Here is a 24,895-nt window from a genome sequence, read left to right on the forward strand (position 1 = left end):
AATTTTTTTAAATCTATGCAAAAACTTTGCCAAACTTTTTATGCATTTTGCCAAACTTTTTATGCATAGTCAAATTTGATTTTTTAATAAAAAAATAAGTAATCGTGCGGGGAAAAAATAAATATGCCATTTTAGTTGCCTATTGGTCTTATTTGTAAAATTCATATTAGAGTTTTCAAAAAACGTATACAAGGTGAAAGACCCAAACAAATTAATTTTTTAAATCCGGGCCTGATTTTTTTCCAGTTTGAATAAATCAGTTGATTAGGTGATAACACAAATTAAATATTTCTTCAAAAAAAAATTCATTTTTGTAAAAAAAGTAATTTTTTTTAAATCTATGGTTCACTTTACCAAACTTTCAATTATTCATAGTCAAATTTGATTTTTTTTTTATAAAAAATTAAGTAATCGTGTGGGGAAAAAATAAATATGCCATTTTAATTACCTACTTGTCTAATTTGTAAAAATCATATTAGAGTTTTCAAAAAGCGTATACAGGGTGAAATTTTTTCTAAGACCAAAACGAAGTTATTTTTTAAATCCGGGCCTGATATTTTTCTTGTTTGAATAAATCAGTTGATTGGTGGTAAAATAAATAAAATATTTGTTGAAAAAAATTAATTTTGGTAATAAAAGTTAATTTTGTTAAATCTATGGTTCACTTTACCAAACTTTTAATTAATAATCAAATTTGATTTTTTTATAAAAAATTAAGCAATCGTGTGCGGAAAAAAATGAATATGTTATTTTAATTGCCTATTTGTCTAATTTTTAAAATTTATATTAGAGTTTTCAAAAAGCTTATACAGGATGAAATTTTTTCTAAGACCAAAACGAAATAATTTTTTTATAGCCGGACCTGATTTTTTTCTAGTTTGAATAAATCAGTTGATTAGGTGGCAATAGTGTAACGATTGACCAAAATAAGAGACACATCGATCTGACCTTTCAAAAATTATGACGAATAAAATTTTCTGTCAAAATGCGAAACTCGCCCTGTATATTATTAAACAATGGGAGCAGACACTTTTTAATGGTCATCTGTTATTCCCCATAGGGGTCTCTATACGAGGTAGGAGTATGTACAGTTCCTCATGACTCACCCTGTATAATATTTTCCATAGGGCGTTGATTCCGTCTTCTCCCATGTATTTTACCATTTACGGTTAAATTTCATCATCTCCACTTACCTTGCCTTTTTATATGTTTGATAATCCTTCTATACTTCCTCTTTACTTATTTTCTCTATCGTTGTGTTTTCTTCGTCTTCATTTATTACACTGTCTTCCTTTATTACTTCAGTATTAAATTGTTTCTCATATTATTTCCATAAATACCCTAGCATTTGTTCTGGGTTTATTTGGATTTGTATCGATGTATCTATGACTGTCTCCTTTATGTATCCTATTGTCGTCGAAAAGTTTCTATTATTTGATATATAAGTATTCTTTTTGTAATTTTTCCGCACATTACAAAAATTGAAGAAAAATCTTCTGTGTAAAAGGAATATTTATTTATTTTATACAGCCAGCTACAGGAAATTTTTCCTTGTGGACTTCTCCAAATTCTGTTGATGATTTTGGTTTTGGTGACTTGCTGACTTGTGACTGATACAAATTCTCTCTGCCTATAATATTCTTATTTATCTTCTTAATACCGTGTAGATGTATTTTTTCCATGACATTTTGTTCTTTTTTATTTCTTTACTTCTTTATTTTGCCACCTTGCCTTTTCAATAGTGTATTACATTTTTGGATTCCACACACTTCAGCTGCAGTTTAATTTAATACTTCTCCGTAACTATTTCTTCTCTCTTCCATTATCCATGTTTCTTTTTGGCCCTCTATCTGTCTCAATAGTTTTCTTCTTGTAAAGTTCTCGCCCACTCTCTACCTTGAGGTTGTGTACTTTCTTGTATCATTTTCCTGTACTTTCTTGTACCCTTTTCTGTCCACCTCGTCTTTTCTGGCATCCTCCAGTTTTGCAGTGACCATCCTGTGGTATATGGACAACTCCTACATGTCTTCCCAACCGCCCCAATATCTGAAATGGCTTCTAACTGATGCATTTCCCATTTTAAGAATATGAAGCTGTCCTGTGGGGTCTTTTCGAATGAAGGCTCATTTTCTGAACGGTTGAGCGACCAGCTCTCTTGGCTATATCGCTTGTATATCTCAGGCAACACACTCCATCTTTTATTAATATAGAAGCTCTTTTTATTACATCATAACTGACGGGGATTAATTTTATCTGAAATAGCGAAATGCAGGAGAGATGTCGAAGATAAATTATGATCATATTTTAAAATATGGGAAGAAATCAAAAAAATGTTTATGGTTTTTGTTTTACTTAATAAGAAAATAGCATAATAAAAACCCACTAAATATAAATCCTGGATGTTCATTTTACCAGTCAGTTATATACGTTAAAGTACTAGTACACTTTAGAAGACCAAAAATAATCATTTTTTTCAAAAAATTTTTTCTCAGAACCTTTATTAAATATGAATATCAATATTTTTACATATTTATATCGAACTCTTAGAGAGTACAAAAAATATATTTTTTTTCATGTATGCATGTACACTAATATTTTAGAGCGCGCAAAAATTCGAGGCATCGAAAAATGACGGCGGACAGTTAATCTCAGGATTGGGATATCTGAAACAAAAAAATCGAACTGCATTTGAAAATTGAAAAAGGAAAATTTCTTACGTGACAATTTACCACAATTTGACCAAAAAATAAAAAACAAATATTTTTTAACTATGAAAAACTGAAGGAAACGGGCGATTTTTTCACAAACATTCTTCAAATTTCCGTAAAATCTTTTTTTGGCAGAATTTTTCACTAACGGTGGTAAATTTTCACGTAATAAACCTTCCCTTTTTAAACGCCGTACGATTTTTTAGTTTCAGAGATCCCAATCCTGAGATTAACTGTCCGCCATCGGAACTACTTTTTTTCGAGGCTTTACTTTTGGCGCCCTTTACAATATTAGTGAACTTGCACAAATGAGAGAAGATATGTTTGGTTTATTTGCAGATGTAAAAATTTTCATTTTGAATAAAGATTCTGGGGAAAAAAATTAAAGGCACTCGTGGGAGCGCCGACAGAAGTGAAAACTCCTTATAGTATATAAATTACGAGCTCAATGTTTCTACCCCATCCTAAAAGAAGTGCTATACTTATATCATATATGATATACGCGATGCGTATGCCCTATGCTCTTTATCTATACATACACATAATTTATATATGTACAAAATTTATTTCAGCGAAGTGATGACGGTCGCAAATTCAATACTCTTTCCATATCCAAGAAATGCACAACGTCCCTAAAGAAATTTTAAATTCAAAAATTCATTTCGTCGAAGCGATAACGGTCGCTAATTTACTACTTTTTCCCCATGCAAAAAGTCCAAACGTCCCTCAAGAAGTTTTCACTTCAAATATATATTTCGTCGAACGGATGATGGTCGCTAATTTAATACTTTTTTACATCGAAAAAGTGCACAACGTCCCTAAATAAGTTTCACTTCAAATATTTATTTCGTCGAAGCGATTACAGCCCTAATTCAATACTTTTCCTCCATACAAAAAGTGCACAACGTCCCTATAAAAGTTTTCACTTAAAAAATTTATTTCGTCGAAGTGATGACGGTCGCTAATTTAATAGTTTTTCCTTACATAAAAAGTACACAACGTCCCTCAGGAAGTTTTTACTTCAAAAATTTATTTCGTCGAAGCGATGAAGGTTCGCTAATATCATATTTTCCCCATCCAAAAGTGCACAACGTCCCTCAAGAACTTTACACGTCAAAAATTGATTTCATCGAAGCAATGACGGTCGCTAATTTAATACTTTTTTACATCGAAAAAGTGCACAACGTGCATAAATAATTTCACTTCAAATATTTATTTCGTCGAAGCGATGACGGTCCTTAATTCAATATTTTCCGCCATCCAAAAAGTGCACAACGTTCCTAAAGAACTTTTCACTTCAAAAATGTATTTCGTCAAAGCGATGACGGTCGCTAATTTAATAATTTTTCCCATCCAAAAAGTGCACAACGTCCCTAAGAAGCTTTCACTTCAAAAATTTATTTCGTCGAAGCGATAAAGGTCGCTAATTTATATTTTTCCCCATCCAAAAAGTGCACAACGTCCCTCAAGAAGTTTCCACTTCAAAAACTGATTTCATCGAAGCGATGACGGTCGCTAATTTAATGCTTTTTTTCATCGAAAAAGTGCACAACGTCCCTAAAGAAGTTTCACTTCAAATATTTATTTCGTCGAAGCGATGACGGTCCATAATTCAATACTTTTCCCCCATCCAAAAAGTACACAACGTCCCTCAAGAAGTTTTCACTTCACGAATTTATTTCATCCAAGCGATGACGGTCGCGATGACGGTCGATAATTTAATACTTTTTTCCATCCAAAAAGAGCACAACGTCCCTAAAGAAGTTTTTACTTCAAATGTTTATTTCGTCGAAGCGATGACGGTCGCTTATTTATTACTTTCTCCCCATCCAAATTTAATAATTTTTCCCAATTCAAAAAGTGCACAACGTCCCTAAAGAAGTTTTCACTTCAAAAATTTATTTCGCCGAAGCGATGACGGTCGCTAATTAAATACTTCTTCCCATCTAAAAAATACACAACGTCCCCGAAAGAAGTTTTCACTTTAAAAATTTGCCGAAGCGGTGACGTTCGCTAATTCAATATTTTTCCCTATCTAAAAAGTGCACAACGTCCCTAAAGAAATTTTCACTTCAAAAATTTATTTCGTCGAAACGATGACGGTCGCTAGTTTAATACTGTTTCCCCATCCAAAAAGTGTACAACGACCCTCAAGAAGTTTTCACTTCAAAAATTTATTTCTTCGAAGCGATGACGGTCGCAATGACGGTCGCCAATCCTTTTTTCCTATCGAAAAATAGGTTTTACATTTATTTTAAATTTAAATATTTCTATACAATTTATGTATAGATACACATAATATAGATACGTACAATAGCTATTTGTATAACAAGGGAGGAAAGTGTTACTTTTCCTCCCGAGAATGAAGTTTACTGCCCGACGCGTAGCGGAGGGCAGTAATCATTCAAGGGAGAAAAAGGCACTTTACTCCCATTTTATACATATGGTTTTTCCACCTTCCTCAAATAGCAAGTCATTTTTTCATTTTTATTTAATTTATTTATGTAACTAACCAACAAAATTTATTAGAACTAAAACTAACAAGTAGGTACAATATAACTGTCAACTGTCAAATATAAGTCAAATTATTAATGTAAACATTGTTAAATCAGAATTACAATTTACTGTTTTTTACCATTCTGAAAAATACAGAGTGTTTTTAAATAAACGTTAAAATGTATAGATACTTACGTAATAGAAAATAGATATTGTACAGGGCGTCAATAAGTTATATTTCATGAATGAAATACCATGACGTCACTTTTACTTTTCCTCCCTAGGGAGGAAAAATATTTTCCTCCCTAGGGAGGAAAAGTACAACTTTGCTCCCTACAATCAGGTCCGGAAAAGTATACTTTCGCTAAAGGTAGGTGGAAAAATGTATTTCGTCGAAGAGATGATGCTATGACGGTCGCGAAATAAATATTTTTTCCCCATCCTATAATAGGTTTTACATTTATTTAAAATTTAAATACTTCTATACAATTTATATATACATACAAATAATATATAGCATAAGCGATGACGGTCGCAATGACGGTCGCGATGACGGTCGCAATGACGGTCGCGAATTCAATGCTTTTTCCCCTATACAAAAATCGCACAACGTCTCTAAAGAAATTTTTACTTCAAAAATCTTCAAAAAATGCTTATTTTTGGTCTTCTAAAGTATACTAGTACCTTAAATAAAAAGGCTTTCAATACAACATTAAAAATGAGAAATTTTATGAGATACTTCTTCGCTCTCCTAATCCTTAATGCCCGTCAGGACATAGGATGAAGTGAGACACAGAATATTCATTATCCGGAAAGTGTTTGTAGTGTTATCAAAAAATATTTTGTCAGGAAAAATTATCCCAATACATTTAGTGAAATTGGTGAACGCGCCTCAAAATTTATCTATCCATCCACCACAAGCTTGGAGGTCACTGTGGTTGCGAAAGCCACTAAAAACCACGGATTTTTGCCATAGGTACCTTATTTTATTTGTATTATATTGGCAAAGGAAATGTTAATATACTATTTACTTTGAGTTTTAAATTTAAATAAAGAAGGGACCGCAGATATATAATTAGCGTCTCTTTACAAAGACAATGACGTCGACTTTGCAAAGTAAAAAGACACTTACTCAACACACACTACACATTACACTAGGTACCTATAGTATTTTTACTACAAAAGCGATATTACGTAGGTCAAAATTTTTGACGTAAGAGAACTGTCAAAACATTAGAATTTGACTTTTCATTATTGCCATGTCTATTATAAACATGGCAATATTGAAAAGTCACATTCTAATGTTTTGACAGTTCTCTTACGTCAAAAATTTTGACCTACGTAATATCGCTTTTGTCAGCCTTTCTCAACCTTTTACCCTTTGCGACCCAATCTTCCATAATTATTTTCGCCGCGCCCGCCCTCGTTCAATAATTTTGACAAAAAACAGTAAAATCTTACTTTTTAGTATTGAGTGCTCTTTATGATTATAACTCCTATTCAGTGTTCATGTGTATTTTATTTTTTATTTTGTCAGAGTTTTGTTTTGCTTCGATTTTAGTAAATTAGTTAATGATGTTAGTGTATTTTTTTATAGGTTCACACCCCCCATTACTAAAAGCGCGCCCCCTAGTGGGTGCGCCCCACAGGTTGAGAAACGCTGGCTTTTGTAGTAAAAATACTATAATTGAAAAGATCCACTGTACCATGCCAATGGCCATTAGTTGTCGATGCATTAAACTAAATAAAAAAAATTTAATATTTTCAGACTTTCTCAGAACTACTAAAATTATTAGAATAATTAAAACGCGTGCACGCGAAGCCGGTAGCAACAGGACAATTACCAGACAATGGAATAATAATTTCGGTTAAATGAGAGACAAGCTCAACATTAGATATTTGTATAAAATATTCATAGCTAACGGCAATTGCAATGTTTACTCTGCGAGAATGAACTGTTAGCAGTAAGGAGAGTGAAAATTAAGCGGGGCTGGAGAGATAGGTAAATTACACATTTACATCAACGTACATATTTTGTACTAATTAGTCGTTTACTTAGGAGTTGGTAAATTTGTAATTCAATAACATTGTACAACCCCCAGCCAAACACAAATACAAGAGAAGTTTGTTTCAAATCTGTAAGAATAGCGCAGCTCGTTTGTTTTTGTTTTTAACTGTACCTACTTAAAATTTTCGGAAAACAACAGGGCAGCTGCTAGTGTTTGATGCATTATTCACAAGAAAATAACAAAATACATAATGAATGGGAAGCAATATCGAAGAGAATCATGACAGTTAAAATAAGGAACGGAGCTAACAGGATTAATACATTTACTGTTACTTCTGTACCAAACGAAGACGAAAGAACTGTGAACAAAGAAAAGTATTGGGAACAGCTGACACAAACCAAAGAAGGAGCGAGAGGGATGGTATATCTCCTAGGCGATTTTAGTGCTAGAGTAGGCTGTGAGAACCCAAGGTAAAAGGAGATATTAGGACCACACGAAGAAAAAGTGTGCAACAGCAATGGAGTAAAGCTTTTAGACTTTAATAAATAAAGTGAAAAAACGGGTTTTCAATAATTCTGATAAGAACAAAACCTTACAATTAATGAAAACTTACGAAATGCATCCCAATTGTGGAATGTTCGTGTAAACAATATCGACATAGGTAAAAAAAAGCTAAAGCTTTAGCAAATGTTGCGAAGGTGAGCGTGAGTCTTTCGTTTCTATATTTTTGGACCAACTTTTTCCAGTAAAAACTCATAGGCTTCATGGCTGATTTGTAAAAACTTGTTAGAATTTCTTTTGTCCTCAAGCACTTCCTTTATTGGTTTGAACCCCATCTGCTTCTCTTCTGTATATCCCATTTCTGACCCAAACTCTCTTTTTTTCAAGCGACGTTCTTTATTTATCTTCCTTATAATTAACAACACTATAGTGGCATCTGCAACAAGTTTTTTTTGCATTTTGTGGCATGATTCTGCTGCGTCGTACTCCAAATACTAACACAAATTATATGATCGTTCACTCTTATAGTTGTTCAATTTTATTTTTGCCGCCCATGTGCCACTATTCATTTTCAAACAAATTAAATGACTTAATTTGTTTGAAAATGAGTCATGACGCATGGGCAAAGATAAAATGGAACAACTATATCACAATATTTACAGTGTCAACAATAAATAAATAGATCAAGCTAGAACTACTCTAGCGATCCGCTCTAGTGAGACTCATTATTTGCTTCAATATATACACGCTTTTTACTGATCTCGTTAGAGAAGGTCTAATCCAGCTAGATCGTGCTAGTCTCTACTAGCATAGTACCCTTTAGGTGGTACTATGTACCCTTACTTTTAGAGGTGTCTCGTCCGGACCAGGAGCCTTTACGTTTTTCGCATTCTTGGGCGCATAATAATATAATAGGTACCTCTTAATTTATTATCATTGGCCCGCTGTCTGCTTCTACAGGTATCTATGATAGGGTGGTTCGAAAAAAACTTTGTTTTTTTATTTCAGATCGCTATAGTGCACAAAAGTTGCCATTGGTATAGACGTGAAAAAACCACTAATTATTATTTTTTCATTAATTTGTCTTCCGGTCGCGCAATGCCACCGATATTAACAAAAATTGTGAAAAACCTTAATTTTTCATGTTTTTTTTAAGCAGGCCAGATGGTTTTAGTTGCGTTCCTATACCATGAATTAACTACGAAAAGTATGTAAAATTAATATTAAGGCACTTATTATACATTTGCTTCATATCTTCCGGTCGCGCAACATAATAGAGGATGAGCAAAATTAGTAGTTTTTGCAAAATTTCAAAGTTTGACTGTTTAGTACAATTTAATCATACGACTTTTTAGAGATGCTATAGTTTAATTCTGTTACAGTAGTATATTTAATATCCAAGCATATAAGATAAATTTTGATATTCAAGTGTAATTCGGTAGCGCAGCTTCGCCAAACATAGCAGACCAAGGTAACGCGAGGTGAGAGTGACGAATACATATGGGAATACCTCTATATTGGGGTATTTTTCTTTTCCATTACAACGAACTGTCATTCCGCCACCTTTTCCAATACTTAAATGGTAATACAACAGGCCCAATAGGACATTCCGGACCAATTGGAAAGGCCCTATACCTGATTGTGAAAGACTACCAGTTATTTATTTTAATCCTATTGATTGTGAGATTCCAAAATTTGACAAGCGTATTCGTAGCAGGGACCAATTGTACTTGCTTGAGATATCAGAAGTCATCAAGTCAGGACATTGTTCAGAAGACTTTGTAGTACGTGACACTGACCAATTGTCACATTCAAGATGACTTACTACTGCAAACCGAGTTTTGTGTTTCTACATCAGTATGTCCAGCCGTTCTGAAAATCTGAGAGAGATTGTCACATTAAACTCAAATGTTGTAATCTATGTAGTTTGTACCATAAAAATAAACTACAAATTCACAGGTGGGCTTAGACATGTTTACAAAATCATTGAATGTACAAGGAACTTGCCAGAAGAGCTTCTTCAAGTTATTGATACCGTTTTAGAAAGGAATGCTTACTTTACCCATACCGAAAATTTACTTTTGGCTATGGTAACTGATGAACGAAACCATATCCGAAAGCTGGGCTTCAGGCGTATTAGGGAGGCAAAGCAAGCAATATCTGAAAGTGACTACCAGAACCCTTAGACCACCAACCTTAAACTTTGAAGCTAAAGAGTATTACGAAATTATCAAATGGACACTGTACACTGACTCCTCCTCCACTGTTAAGACCATTGACTAATGAAGAGGTAAAAGAGTATGTGAGCAATGACTTCAAGCCTGTTATGAGTATAGAGATGCTTTCCCGTGCAATACACGGGCAGTTAAAAGATGCATTAAACTAGTGACCGAAGTTTCAAGTAAAGTATGTGCACACATTTCCATATTAGAACCACAGTATTGCACCCCTCAGCCAACTTTGACATTAAGCCAGGATCACGTACTACAAAGTCTTCTGGACAATGACCTAGCTTGACGACTTCTGATACCTCAAGCAAGTACCATTGGTCCTTGCTAAGAATAAGCTTGTCAACTATTTGAATATCAATTTGAATATTTGAATCAACAGCTGGTAGTCTTTCGCAATCAGGTATGGCCTTTCCAATCGTTCCGGATATCCTTAAATTGAGCCTGTTGTATTTTCATCTAACTGTTGGAAAAGGTGGCGGAATGGCAGTTCGTTGTAATGGAGAAGAGAAATACTCCATTTTAGAAGTCTTCCCGCATGTATCTCTATTTGTGACTGTGCGCGCTTCCCTGGCATTCTTCACTTTCGCCTCGCCTCTCGGTAGTCTGTTGTTTTTGACGAAGCTGCGCGACCGAATTCCACTTGAATATCAAAATTTATGTTATGTGCTTGGATTTTAAATATATTATTGTAATAGAACTAAACTATAGCATCTCTAAAAGTTGTACGATTTAAGTGTACTAAACAGTCAAACTTTGAAATTTTTCAAAAACTACTAATTTTACTCATTTGGTATTATTTTGCGCGACCGGAAGATATGAAACAAATGTATAATAAGTGACTGTATATTAATTTTACATACTTTTAGTAGTTAATTCATCGTATAGAAACGCAATTAAAACCATCTGGCCTGTTTAAGAAAAATATGAATAATTAAGGTTTTTAACAACTTTTTGCTAATTTCGATGGTATTGCGCGACCGGAAGACAAATTAATAAACAAATAATAATTAGTGGTTTTTTCACGTCTATACCAATGGCAACTTTTGCGCACTATAGCGATGTGAAAAAAAAAATTATTTTAGAACCACCCTAGACTACGACTAGGTATAACGATTCTTATGTTTCAACCTATAAATATTTACAAATAATTCAATTTTATTAAATAATGAAGGTAGGTGTTATGTTTTAAATAGTTTCAATAATTTTCAATTCACTTTCATTTATTTTCGTTAATGTTAATTCATTGTGTTGAAGCTGTGCAGTGTGCATACTATAGCGGTTTGATTATATTCATATTCATATAAATTTTTTTTAAACAAAACATATAATATGACTTTTATTATTCTTATTATTTTAAAATTAATTGAAATCATGCGGCACATTCTACTATTTTATCATTGACTACACCCAAGCGACCCCGTTGAAATTCGTCATAAATCAACTTAACACAAATATATATGACAATATCGCTGAAATTAAATTAGCCCCATCTCTCCAGGCTAACAAGCCATATTTTGTATATACATGATGTTTCGTTAGGCATGTGCTCGCGCAGATAACAAAGTTACACTATGTCGATAATAAATGTAAATTATTGGAGAAACTAATAAGGTTTATTGGGAAAGGCCTGACGTCGGGGATTTTGTACCAACGCAACGCAAGTGGTATTGTTTGGATTATATAAATATCTACGAAGCAGTGTGAGACGGTACAATTAAGATAAGGCAGAATGAGGAAACGTATAGGCTCGGTTAAAAGGAGTTCGCATTGTTAGAACTTTAACTCGCTGCACTGATATATACGTTGTGATTTAAAAAAAAACGTTATTGGATAAAAGGACATGTAATAAAGCATGTATCAAAGTTGAACGTTAACATTTTTAAAATAAAAAAGAATCTCTATGTCAGTGGATGGAGGCTCGTCGCCTTGGAGACAGGGTCGGCAAGGTTTTTTGGTCTCCTCATATAGGTATACCATCAAACTAAAAGGCTTAAATCATCATAGGAGATTTTGTTGTTTTTTGCTTTTTTTTATTTGATGTACTTGACATTCTCTCTTGTTTCATGGTGTTTCGACAATACGTGTTGATTCTTTTGAGACAAGGTAAATCCCGTTTATTATTTGAGGAAGAAATTGGTGGTAATAAGAAAATTGATGAACAGTTTGTTGTAATGAATTGCAGTACTTACTACATAGAATTATACATACATATTTGGTAGGTGAAATTAGTTTGTTTTTTGGTAAATTCTCAAATTGGTATATTCAACATGAAATAACAGAAAAACGGTCAACTTTAGGTGTATAATGCTGCTAATATCTTTTGTAGTGATTTAAAAAACCTTTAAAATAAGCTATATTAGAGGTCCATTACATTAAAACTAAGCGAGAAATGCTCCACACAAAATTGATAACTAATGTATTTTAAGAAAAAATGAGAAGGAATTTTAACCCTCATCCACCAAAATGTAAATACATCGTTTTCCTTCTACAATACCATTTATTATACTGTTATTTCTACGTTCAAAAAGTTGGACGGGTTTAAAATGAATGGTTTTTGAAAAAAACAAGGTCAAATTATAGAGCGCATTTTTAAACTTTCTTAAAAATCTTTTTTTCTCCATGTAACTTGAAAATTATAAGAGATACAGTGATGAAAAATGAAAAGAAAATTGATATCTGAAAAAGCCCTACGTTTTTGTGTAATACCTTTTTTTCGTATCTCTTATCTTTTTCGAGTTACATGGATGAAAAAAAGATTTTTAAGAAAATTTAAAAATGCGCTCTATAATTTAATCTTATTTTTTTCAAAAACCGTTCATTTTAATCCAGTCCAACTTTTTGAACATAGAAATAACACTATAGTAAAAAGTATTGTAGAACCAAAACGATGCATTTAAGTTCTGATCGATGAGGGGTTAAAAATATACTTCTCATTTCTTCTTAAAATACATTAGTCATCAATTTTTTTGCAGAATATCTCGCTTAGTTTGAATGTGATTGACATTTAGTATTGCTCATTTTAAAGGTCTTTTCAAGCCCTACAAGGGCACTTTTCAAGTTATAAGTATCATTATACACTTAAAATCGACAGTTTCTCTGTTATTTCAAGTTGAATAAACCGATTTGAGCATGCAGCAAAAAACAAACTCTTCTTACCTACCATACCCCTCTTTGTATTTTAACTAGAAGATTAAATCTATGAAGGTACAAATCTCGTTGTTTTTTTATAACCTACGGAAATATTTTATATAGTTTTGTTGTTAGATGCATAGTTTTTAAGGTATTCACAAAAGTCCGCCCGAAAAGGTGTAATTTTTCAATGAAAATGGCCAATTTTCAACCACGAATAACTCAAAAAGTATTGAGTTTTCAAAAAATAATTATAGAAGAGTTTTTGCTTAAAATTAGGTTCTCTAGCCTCTTCCGTGGCTATTTTAACCAAAACATTTTTCACCCCCGAGAAGGGATGGGAACCACCCCAAGATAAAAGCGCACATCGGCATAGGGTAGACTTTGTTTCTTGAGCTATTCCCTACTTACTGCGAAAATATCAAATAAATCGATGTAGTAGGATGGAATTCGGAGCCAAATACCCTCATTGACTGTCCTATATACGATTTTAATGAAATTAATATATGTACATTAAATAGTTTATTTATATGGTATTTAAATATTAAACTAATTTTACTACTTACTACTTTCCAAAAACTTTTATTAAAACATTATTAAAAATGAAAAAAATAAAAGAATAAAACTCACAAAAACACATTGAAAAATAACACAAAGAAATGATTTCCGAACAATAATTGTTGTCAAAAATTTTAACTAAATACGGATTTTCTGAAGAAAAAAAAATATATAAAAATATTCTTACAATCATAAAATTTATACAAAAATTAAAAAAATTAAAACTTGCATTGGGGATCGAACCCGCTTATATTAGCGTGCATAGATTTAAAATCGAAGCCTCAACTCATTTATCCACTTACACATACGCGTCATGTGGGAAGATAAGCCAACTGAACGTTCTACTGTTTGAAAATCTTGAATCTAATCAAATTAGTTTGATTTTTGTGGAATTAAAATATTAAAGTAAAACAAAATATAGAGTAAGAAAACACCATATTAAATAAAGATTGGTATACATTTTGTGAGTAATCAAAATATATTTTGAAGGTATATTTTACATTTTCCACATAGGTAAGTACCTATGTAATTGTTTATTAGAATACTGTAACATTTACAAACGCGTTTGAAAACAAACGCAAAACTGTGCACCGACCATCGCACAATAAGCTTAATGGGACACACACTAAAAGTATTTCTTAAAGTGATACATACAAGAATTCACAAAAAACTAGACGCTGACATCAGTGATATTCAGTTCGGGTTTCGAAAGGGGCTTGGAACAAGGGAAGCACTATTTGCACTTAATGTCATGTGCCAAAGATGCCTGGATTTTAACCAGGATATATATATATATATATATATATATATATATATGTGCTTTATTGACTACAACAAGGCGTTCGATAAAGTTCGCCACGAACACCTGATGAGACTGTTGGTAGAGAAAAACTTGGATAAAAGGGACCTCAGAATTATTTTCAATATTTACTATAACCAGAAGGCGAATATTAGAGTAGAACGGGAAACAACCGAGGAACTCGAGATCAAAAAAGGCGTAAGGCAGGGATGCATACTTTCACCAACCTTGTTTAACTTATATTCAGAAGATATTATAAACAGAACCCTTGCTGACCAAGATATAGGAGTTAAAATAAATGGCACTTTAATAAACAATTTGAGATACGCTGATGACACAGTATTAATAGCAGAAACCACCGGAAGATCTCCAAACACTGATAAACAGAATAGTAGAGTGTAGCGAAAAGTTCGGTTTATCACTTAACATCAAAAAAACAAAAATAATGATGGTGTCGAAATCTCCACAAAATTTTTCTGACATAACCGTACATGATCAAAGAATTGAGCGTGTTAGAAAATATAATTACCTGGGAACTGTGATTAGTGAAAACAACGACAACTCTGAAGAAATCAAGATCAGAATAGAAAAAGCTAGAGCTACTTTTACCAAAATGAAAACAGTTTTATGCGGAAGAGAGCTAAGTTTAAATCTTAAAATTCGCCTGATGAGATGTTACGTGATGTCAGTTCTTTTCTATGGAATGGAAGCTTGGACACTGAAAAAGATCGATACAAGGAAAATAGAAGCATTCGAGATGTGGATGTACCGCAGGATACTGAGAATATCGTGGACAGAGAGAGTGACAAACATGGAAGTGTTGCGAAGGATGCAGAAAGAAAAAGAACTTGCGCTTACTATTAAAAAGCGCAAACTGCAATACTTGGGACATATAATGAGGGGACAAAAGTACCAGCTACTACAATTAATTATTCAGGAAAAAATAATAGGTAAAAGATCCATTGGCAGAAGAAAACATTCATGGTTGAAGAATTTAAGAGATTGGTACAAGTGCAGCAGCTGCCAATTATTTAGATCTACGGTATCAAAAATACGCATAGCCTTGATGATAGCCAAACTTCGGAACGAGGACGGCACCTGAAGAAGAAGAACATTTACAATTACATACCTGTTGCTTTTAAGAACTATTTAAAAAGTAACTACAAAACAATAAAAACTAATATACACAACATTTGTTTACCCATAACCATTGAGCTGTTAATAAAATAACCGACATGTTGAACAATTGTTGACAGGTCATTGTAGTTGCCCAATCAGAGCACGTATAACGTTTCAGCTGCGCCCAGGACCAAGGCTTTTTGATGAATTCGCGCACATATAGATTTACTCCCAACGTGCCTAAAGAAGTAAATCTTCAATAAAATAAAACTTCTTCAAAATAAGTGTCTACATTTCGAAAAAGCCAAAAAATTTAATATGTGAAAACGTAACCATTTTACTATATTTTTCCTAGATGGTTTCTTCTGGATGGATCGTGGATTAATGCTTGTAATAATATTAACTTTAGCTTTGATTTTCATTGTAATAACCGCGGAAACCTTTCCGAACATTTTTTTCGCCTCTACAGCTTTTACTAGACCTCTAAATCATGTGGTAACCTGTTGTTGCGCATTAATCGTCTTCTTTACGATCTAACATTACTTGAAGCCTGCTGAGACCATAAAGTCATTCCCAAATTTCTAAAACTCAAACACCACATCCTTCTTCTATCTCCCAAATTCTAAGAAAAACTATTTTGGCGCTTCTCATTGAAGCAGTTCATTCCACTAGACGAAAACTAGTAGTCACAAATACACATATTTTTAATACCTGGTCATCTGTTCATTCTTTTCGTGTGCATTGTGCATTCTATAGTATAAGATAGTTACGACCATATAAACACAGTCCTTAACACTTTCGAGTCTAAGAATGAAACAAAAAGCGCAAATTAGCTCATCTAGTTGCTGAAAAAATTCCATAACCTAGAATTTTGAAACCCACCACACTGGTTTACACCTTTTTTGATACCCGTTCTTAGTTCTTAGAAACTCAAAGCGTGCTACTTCAGACATTAGCCAACCCGAGAGAAAAGACCTAAAAGAGCTTTAATCAAATCCAGGTCTAGTCATTCTTCCCACCGATAAAGGAAACGCTACTGTCATCCAAACAATTCTTCACGTCGATAAACTCTCAAATGTCATTAATACTCCAGACTACAAACCAATTTCTCATAATCCTACAACCGATTTGGAATAAACAACAAAAGACATCATCAATAAAACCTTCCTTCCTGTTTCCGTGAAATATACGTTAATTCCTCGTGAAAAGTCTTCTAGAACACTTCAAATACAAGGTCTACCCAAAATTCACAAACTCCATCTTCATCTTCGTCCCATTGTCAGTGTATACAACTGCTCCACACAACTATTGACAAAATAGCTAGATAAAAGACTCTAACATATCGCCAAAAATGCTTCATCTTTTGTCAAAAAATCCTTTTCATTCCATAAAACTTCTCAAACAATACCCTATTTCACCCTCAGACATTCTAGTAAGTTTCGACATCGTTTCACTTTTAACAACCATTCCTCCAAGTATTCTCGAAATTACACACAGTATCCAGCAAGACCACTTACCTCGCATTAAACATTGCATGTCCCATACTTATTTGTTCTTCCAAAATCAATTCTACAGAAAGATAATAAATGGTGCTCCAATGGGCTCACCGCTCTCTCCATTAATGGACAGTATCTTTATAGAACACTTGGAAACCTGAATACTATCCACATGTATAGTCAAAACCACATGTTGACGATATTTTGAAAAGATGCATTCGTTATTTGGGCCCCCGTAAGAGATGGTCTGGTATTCTTTGAGACCCATCTGAACGGGATACATCGAGGTATCCCGTTCACGATGGAGGTGGAGACTGATTCATCTCAGACACCAAACTTATATTATGTCGATAATAAATGTAACTTATTGGAGAAACTAATAACGTAATAATGTTTATTGGGAAAATTCTGACGTCGAAGATTTTGTACCAAGCAACGCAGGTGGTATTGTCTGGATTATAAAAATATCTGGGAAGATGTGTGGGACAATACAATTAAGATAAGGCAGAATGAAGAAATGTGTAGGCTCGGTTAGTATTGAAATGGAGTTTGCATTTTTAGAACTTTAACTGGCTACACTGACATATTGTGATTTTAAAAAACGTTAAGGTATTAAATAAAAAGTAACAAAGTAAGAAATAAATTATAATGACGTGGTGAAGTGAAGATGATAAAATTAATAAGGTATGTAAAATTAAACTTCTTCAGACAAATATGATGTGATCAAATAAAATGACGAGATGTTGGGAAAAAACAACAAAATGAATATCTGAAAACATCAGCTCTTTATTTTCCGCAGATGGTTAAATGTGATCGGGGTTCAAATGGGATAGTGAAGCGCAATACATGATGCTGTTTCCAGTTAGCATCTCTAGCCTCTTCTACTCAATTCCTATCCTCACCTCCACGAAGTGCGACTTGGGCTGCACAGTTGAACCCCGGAGAACCTGAGCAACCTTACCGGAGATTGGGTAACCAACCCCAGTGGACAGTAGGGTCAGGGCTGACGAGGAAGGGAGAAATGGTCCTCCTAAAAGGGGGTTGGGCGATAGGCCAGTAACCTATTCTTGTAAAAAAGTACTACTACGAAACCTTCAGATAGGCCTCGGAATGGACGGATATCAAGACGACGACTTTGGCAACGGAATATGGAATTTATGCTGGTACCATGGAATGTCAGAACACTAGATAGACCAGGAGTACAGAGGATCTTTCTACACGAAATGAAAAGATATAAAATGGGATTTACTGCAGTACAAGAGACTAAATGGTTGGGAAAAGGTATCCGGGACACTTAAACACACACTATACTGTATAGCGGTAAAGATAAAGGAAATAAAGGATTTGGAGTAGCCTTTATCGTAGATAATAAAATGAAGCATCTGATAACAGATTTTAAAGCCATCAATGAAAGAATCTGCAAGCTTGGGATAAAAACGCATTTCTTTAACATAACCCTTATAAATGTACACTGTGCCATAAATGAACAGGAAGAAGACACTAAGGTAGCCTTTTATCAAGCTCCAGAACGAATCTATGAGTCAAGAAACGAAAATAAAATGGTGATATTCGACACAAACGCCAAGATTGGAAAAGAAGAAGAGTACATAAGGGTAATAGGGAAACATAGTTTGCATAGAGACACACATGAGAATGGTCAGTTTCTAATAGATTTCGCAGCTGGAAAGAATATGATTATTAGTTCGACATGCTTCCCACATCGGGACATACATAAGAGCACTTGGATACCATCTGGCGGAAACACAAGAAATCAAATTGACCATATACTGACTGAAAAAAGAATGGCGACGAGTATATTAGATGTAAAAAGTAAACGTGTCGCAAGCTATGACTCAGACTATCTACTAGTACAGACACGGTTTAGATGCAAAATCAGTCTACAGGTAAAAAAAATATCCAAAATAAGAAAAACTAAACTTACATAACCTAAAAGACTCTGAGGTACAAGAAATATTTGAGAGAACAGTGGATGAAAAATTACTAGAAGAAAACAGAGCAGACTCCACAATAGAAAATCAATGGAACAACATAAGCAGTATCATACTAAACACAGCGAAAGAAGCCCATGAACAAAGACACAACGGAGAGGAGAGACATGGTTCGATGAAGAATGCAAGCAAGCTATATAGGAAAGAAATGAAGCACATAAGAATTACATACTCAGACTTACTAGAGAAAGAAAAACAGAATTTGAGAACAAAAGACGAAGATAAGATAAACTGTGCAGGCAGAAAAAGAGAAAGTACGAAAACCAACAGATATTAAACATAAAGAGTGAGTTTAAGGAAAACGAAACACGTAGTGCATACCAATTTATGAAACATTTAAGACAGAGTTACAAACCGAAGACTAGCCTATGCAAAAATAAGAAGGGTGAAATCATTAGCGATATGGACGAAATTAAGATAACCTGGATGGCATATTTTAAGGAAGTATTAAACAAAGGGGCACAACCACCATTACAACAACAGAGGCAGCAGCAGGCACGGCAGGAAGTACAACAACAAGAGCTGGGGGAAGATGGAGAAGAAAATGAATTAACTAGACGCCCAACGCTAGAGGAGGTCCAAAGGCAATCCACATACAAAAAAGCCATAAAGCACCGGGAATAGATAAAATACCGGCAGAACTACTCAAGCAAGGAGGAAGGAATTTGAGACAACAGATGTACCAGCTAATACGAGAGATATTGATAGAAGAAGAAATCCCCCAAAAATGGAAGAAAAGTATAATCTGCCCTATTAATAAAAAAGGAGACAAACTGTTGTGTCAGAATTATAGAGGCATCTATTTACTTTGTTCGGGATACAAAATATTCACAAACATCCTTAATCGAAAACTTCAACCTCTCACGGAAAAAATCATCGGGGAATATCAAGCAGGGTTTAGGCAAAATAGATCTACCATTGACCAACTATTTACAGTTAAACAAATACTAGCCAAAGCATGGGAATATGACATGGACGTTTACAATCTCTTTGTAGATTTTAAACAAGCCTATGATTCAATAGATAGAACAATTCTACCTAATATATTTGAAGAATTTGGCACACCATCAAAATTAATACGACTAGTGCAAATGACAATGACAGAAACAGAAGCACAGGTATGTATTCAAGGACAGCTCACTGATGCGTTTACGATAATGAAAGGACTGAAACAAGGCGACGGACTGGCTCCAACGCTTTTTAATCTTGTTCTAGAATATGTAATTAGACGGTTGACGGTGAGCGTAAATAACATACTTACAAACAGATCTACCCAATTAGCAGCATACGCAGATGATATACCGTCTCGGAAAAATGTTATGGTTGGTATAGCAAAATTTAATGCGATATCTAACAAAGATATAAAATCATGTTTTCAGCGAATAGACAAAGATATCAATCGTATTTCCCCTTGTCCTCCCCACCACATTGTTCATGCACGCCCATCAAAAAATGTCAACACGAAACACGATTATTACCGATCCCTTTCCTTGTCTAAGACCGACCCGTATTATACGTAAAATGCAGGGTTGCTATTACATACATATTTGAATTAAAACATTAAATTGATTCAAAAAATTGGACTGAATTGGGTGAAGATATTAAAAATGAAACACTAATTGACAAATACTGGTACAAACTTTCTCAAAACCATGGGAAATTTACAGAATCGCAGTTTTATTTGACGAAATTGTAACATAATTTCCGATAAAACACGATAATTTTGGCAACATAGTACCATAATCCTATCAGTTACTGACACCGCTTCTCAAAGCTGTTGTGCTTTAGTGTTGCCAACCAGAGGAAAACTTCCCCCATTTGCGAGAATTTTTAACATAAAATGTGATAATAGGGAAAGAGTTAACCCAAAAGGAAATTTTTGCCCCAGTCCAAAATATTTGAAAATAATTCAACATAATCTTCTCAGATTTTGTAAACAGTAGTAAATTTTTCCATAAAAGTGTAAACTTTTAAGGTAAGTTGAGGGAAAAAGTTTGCCGACGGTTGGGCAACACTGGGCACATAATGTGCTTAAAGGGACACGAAGTCGGCTGGCTATTTCTTTTTAGAGGTAGACTTCGAGGTGTTAACATAAAAATTAGGAATTAAATATAAATATGCCGACTGTTTATACAACTGAAGAACGAGTACAAATAGTAAAATTGTACTGTCATCCGAACCGTTCAGTACAAGACACTATCAATGAATTCATTGTAGCTTTTCCAAATCGGCCAATACCTTCCGAAAAAACTGTATTGGCAATTATTCACCACTTTGAAAAGTTTGGCTGTACTCATGGCAGGTGTAAAACATGCTGCCCACCAGATCAACCTCGCGAAAAGAAAATCTCTCAAGAACGAGAAACTAGAGAAATTCAAGTATGTGCATTGGCAGAAGCGACGCCGTGTTCTAGTCAACAAATCGCCGATGAAGTTGATTTGAAGGCAAGAACAGTGAGGAATATTTTGAAAAGAAATAAATACCATTGCTATAAAGTGCAGACGACTCAGGAAATATTTCCTGATGATCATTTTAAACGGATGGTTTTTTGTGAAGAGATGATGGAGAGATGCAATAGAAATAATAATTTTTTGAGAAATATTTTATTTACAGATGAGTCCTCCTTCACTATTCACAAAAAACATAATTCATCCGTTGTACGTTATTGGTCTCAGGCAAATAAGCATTTGAGTGTGTCTGTACGTACACAGTATCCACAAAAGTTAAATGTTTGGGTTGGAATTTTGGGAGACCATATTATTGGTCCTTATTTCATCGAAGGGAATTTAAACGCTGTCAAATATCTTGAATTATTGCAAAATCAAATTATTCCTGAACTTGTACGTCTTCGAATTAACTTCAACGAAACATGGTTCCAACAAGACGGTTGTCCTGCACATAATGCAAATGCAGTTAAACATTATTTATCTGTAACTTTTGGTGAACGTGTCATTAGTACAGACGGTACAATAAAATGGCCCCCTCGGTCACCCGACTTAGCTCCCCTAGATTTTTATTTTTGGGGGATGCTAAAGAACAATTTGTATGGGCATGAGTTCGAACGAGCCACCAACTTAGATGAACTGAGAGAAAAGATTATCCAACTTAGCCAAAACATATCGGCAGATGAACTCAACGCCATGAGAAATGCATTGTATAACAGATTTGGTTATTGTTCGCATGAAAATGGTGGATTGTTTGAACATTTACTTCCCTAAGAATTCAATTTAGTTTATACTTTCTAATTGTTGGGAATTATTTTTAATTTAAACAGTAATGTTGCAATTATTTTTTGTTTGATTTAATTTTTTTAGAACAAATTTTATTTTTTCTAATTCATTTTTATAGAATTAATTGTATTTTATTTCATTTTTATAGAACTAATTTTTATTTTAACACCTATTACCTCCAAAAAATTTTAAAGAAAATATGGTTTCAAAGATATTATTTGGAAAATACCAAATAATATCTTATTTTTACATAAAAAACGTAATTTTTTCTCCAGTTTAAATTGAATTCAACACACGCTCCCTTAACAGACGAATGAATACTAACTAAACTTAAACTTTAACATTTTAACCTTTAACAGGTTAGACACAAGCGACCACACCCACCTGTGAATGATATACCTACACAACGTTGCCAATTAATATTTTTCTGAAACTTTTTTCTTGTGGCATCTTAATGCAATTTACTATTGGAAATCAGGCACAATTTGAATTTAAAATAAGTTTATTTTGATGTTTAGATTTCCACTTCGGAAATCGTTCCAAAATACAAAACATTAATAAATTTTATTTATATAAAACGATTTCCGAAGTGAAAATCAAAACAAGTAATTGGACTTAGTAAGTCCTAGGTTTTCACCTAAAGTGATCGAAAGTAGAACCTAAAGTCGATATTTAAAATCGACGCAAAGTTATAACTTTGAGTCGATTGATATAAGATTTCACTAATTTGTCGATTGAGCCATTTTTACTAAACTTTCGGTCATAATTATTGTTTAAATAGAAATTAGGTACCCTTCAAAACCGGAACTAAAGATTCAAGCTTGACTTTTCAATACGCTTCGATTGACATGTTACATGTATAATTTCTGCGACTATAATATGGCACTTCCGGTTAGAACTTTTTTAACCGGAAATGATTTAAACACTAGATGTATACGTTTGTTCTTATCTTGCTCAGGTACGTCGAATATTATATCGCTTCCGGTTAAAGCTCTAAAACCGGAAGTCAAATTTGTCATCTTTAATGCCATCTTCGAATTATAAGCTTTCTTTCGACACCTCACTTGTAATTCTAAACGAAGGATATTCGCGGACGGACGGACACGCAGTCTGTCATGAAACCGGAAGTACATATTTGTTCTCGTCTTGCTAAGGCGCGTCGAATAATATATTGCTTGTACTATTCCAGTGACTTCAAAACAGTAATTCCGGTTGCATTTCTAAAACCGGAAGTACCAGGTAAAATTTCTAAACTTTAGTACCATCCTTGTATTATAAGCCTTTCATTCAATACCTCATTTGTCATTCCACCTGGTATAATGACGGAGGAGTTGTGTTTGCGGTCGGAGGGATGGACAGACGGACATGGATAATTCAAAGTTTTCACATTTTTTCAAAATTGGGTGAAAACAATATGTCTAAGCTTATTTTAAAGTACAATTGTGGCATATTCCCAATAAAAATAATAAGATGTTATTTAAATCAATTTGCCCAAATTTTATTGTCATAGAACATTGTTCAAATGCTGAAAAGACGACATGCAACAGGTCAAGTAAAAACAATAAGTTTGGCAACAATGTCAAACCTCTCCTCTCTAGGTACTTCCACTACTGAATTTTTGGACAATATTAGGCGGACCTAATATACCTACCTCTTTTTAAAGTAGCTGTTTTTCACTCCCTCTCACGTAAGGTCAATACCAACCATAACATTTTGCCGAGACGGTATAGGTCTGGATCCCGCGTATGAAAAAAAAGTTGATTAATAGCAAGCTGAAAATTTGTTAATAGCTTAAGGGTGTCTAGTCGTACAAACTTTGATATATGGGAACACTGGAACAGGGGAAGTTTTAATTGTGGAACAGGTTAAAAATTTGGAACGGTCAGACCACGAAAACGGCACATGTATTTTGTCCGACAGAACAGACTTAAACTCTTCGAACAGATATTAAACCCTCATGCAAAAATCAGACTGCTATTTATCACCAAATGGGCGTTTTAATGAGTGGAACATGTAGAATATGTCAAATGAAAGGAATTATGACAGGTGATAAATAGCAGTCTGATTTTTGCATGAGAGTTTAATCTCTGTTCGGAGAGTTTAAGTCTATTCTGTCGGATAAAATTAATGTGCCGTTTTCGTGGTCTGACCGTTCCAAATTTTTAACCTGCTCCATAATTAAAACTGCCCCTGTTCCAGTATTCCCATATATCAAAGTTTATCCGACTAGACACCCTTAAGCTATTAACAAATTTTCAGCTTGCTATTAATCAACTTTTTTTTCATACGCGGGATCCAGACCTAATAAACATAATGAGCAGAACAATGAATGCAGCGGAAGAAACTTACGTTGAGTTGAAACAGAGCGTAGAAGCAGTAGGGCTAGCAATAAATACAAATAAATCAAAACTACTCATATAAACCAGATCAAATATACCGGCGCAAAACACTTTATTGACGATATAGAACATGTGAATAGATTCACGTACCTAGGAATGGATCTGGTCGCAAGCAATGAAGAAGAACCGGAATTAGATAGAAGGCTTGTGCTGAATAATCAAGCCTATATCGCGATGGGCCACATATTCAAATCGCGAGACGTACACGGGA

The sequence above is a fragment of the Diabrotica virgifera genome, chromosome 1 (assembly GCF_917563875.1).
Source record: "Diabrotica virgifera virgifera chromosome 1, PGI_DIABVI_V3a".
Lineage (NCBI taxonomy): Eukaryota > Metazoa > Arthropoda > Insecta > Coleoptera > Chrysomelidae > Diabrotica > Diabrotica virgifera.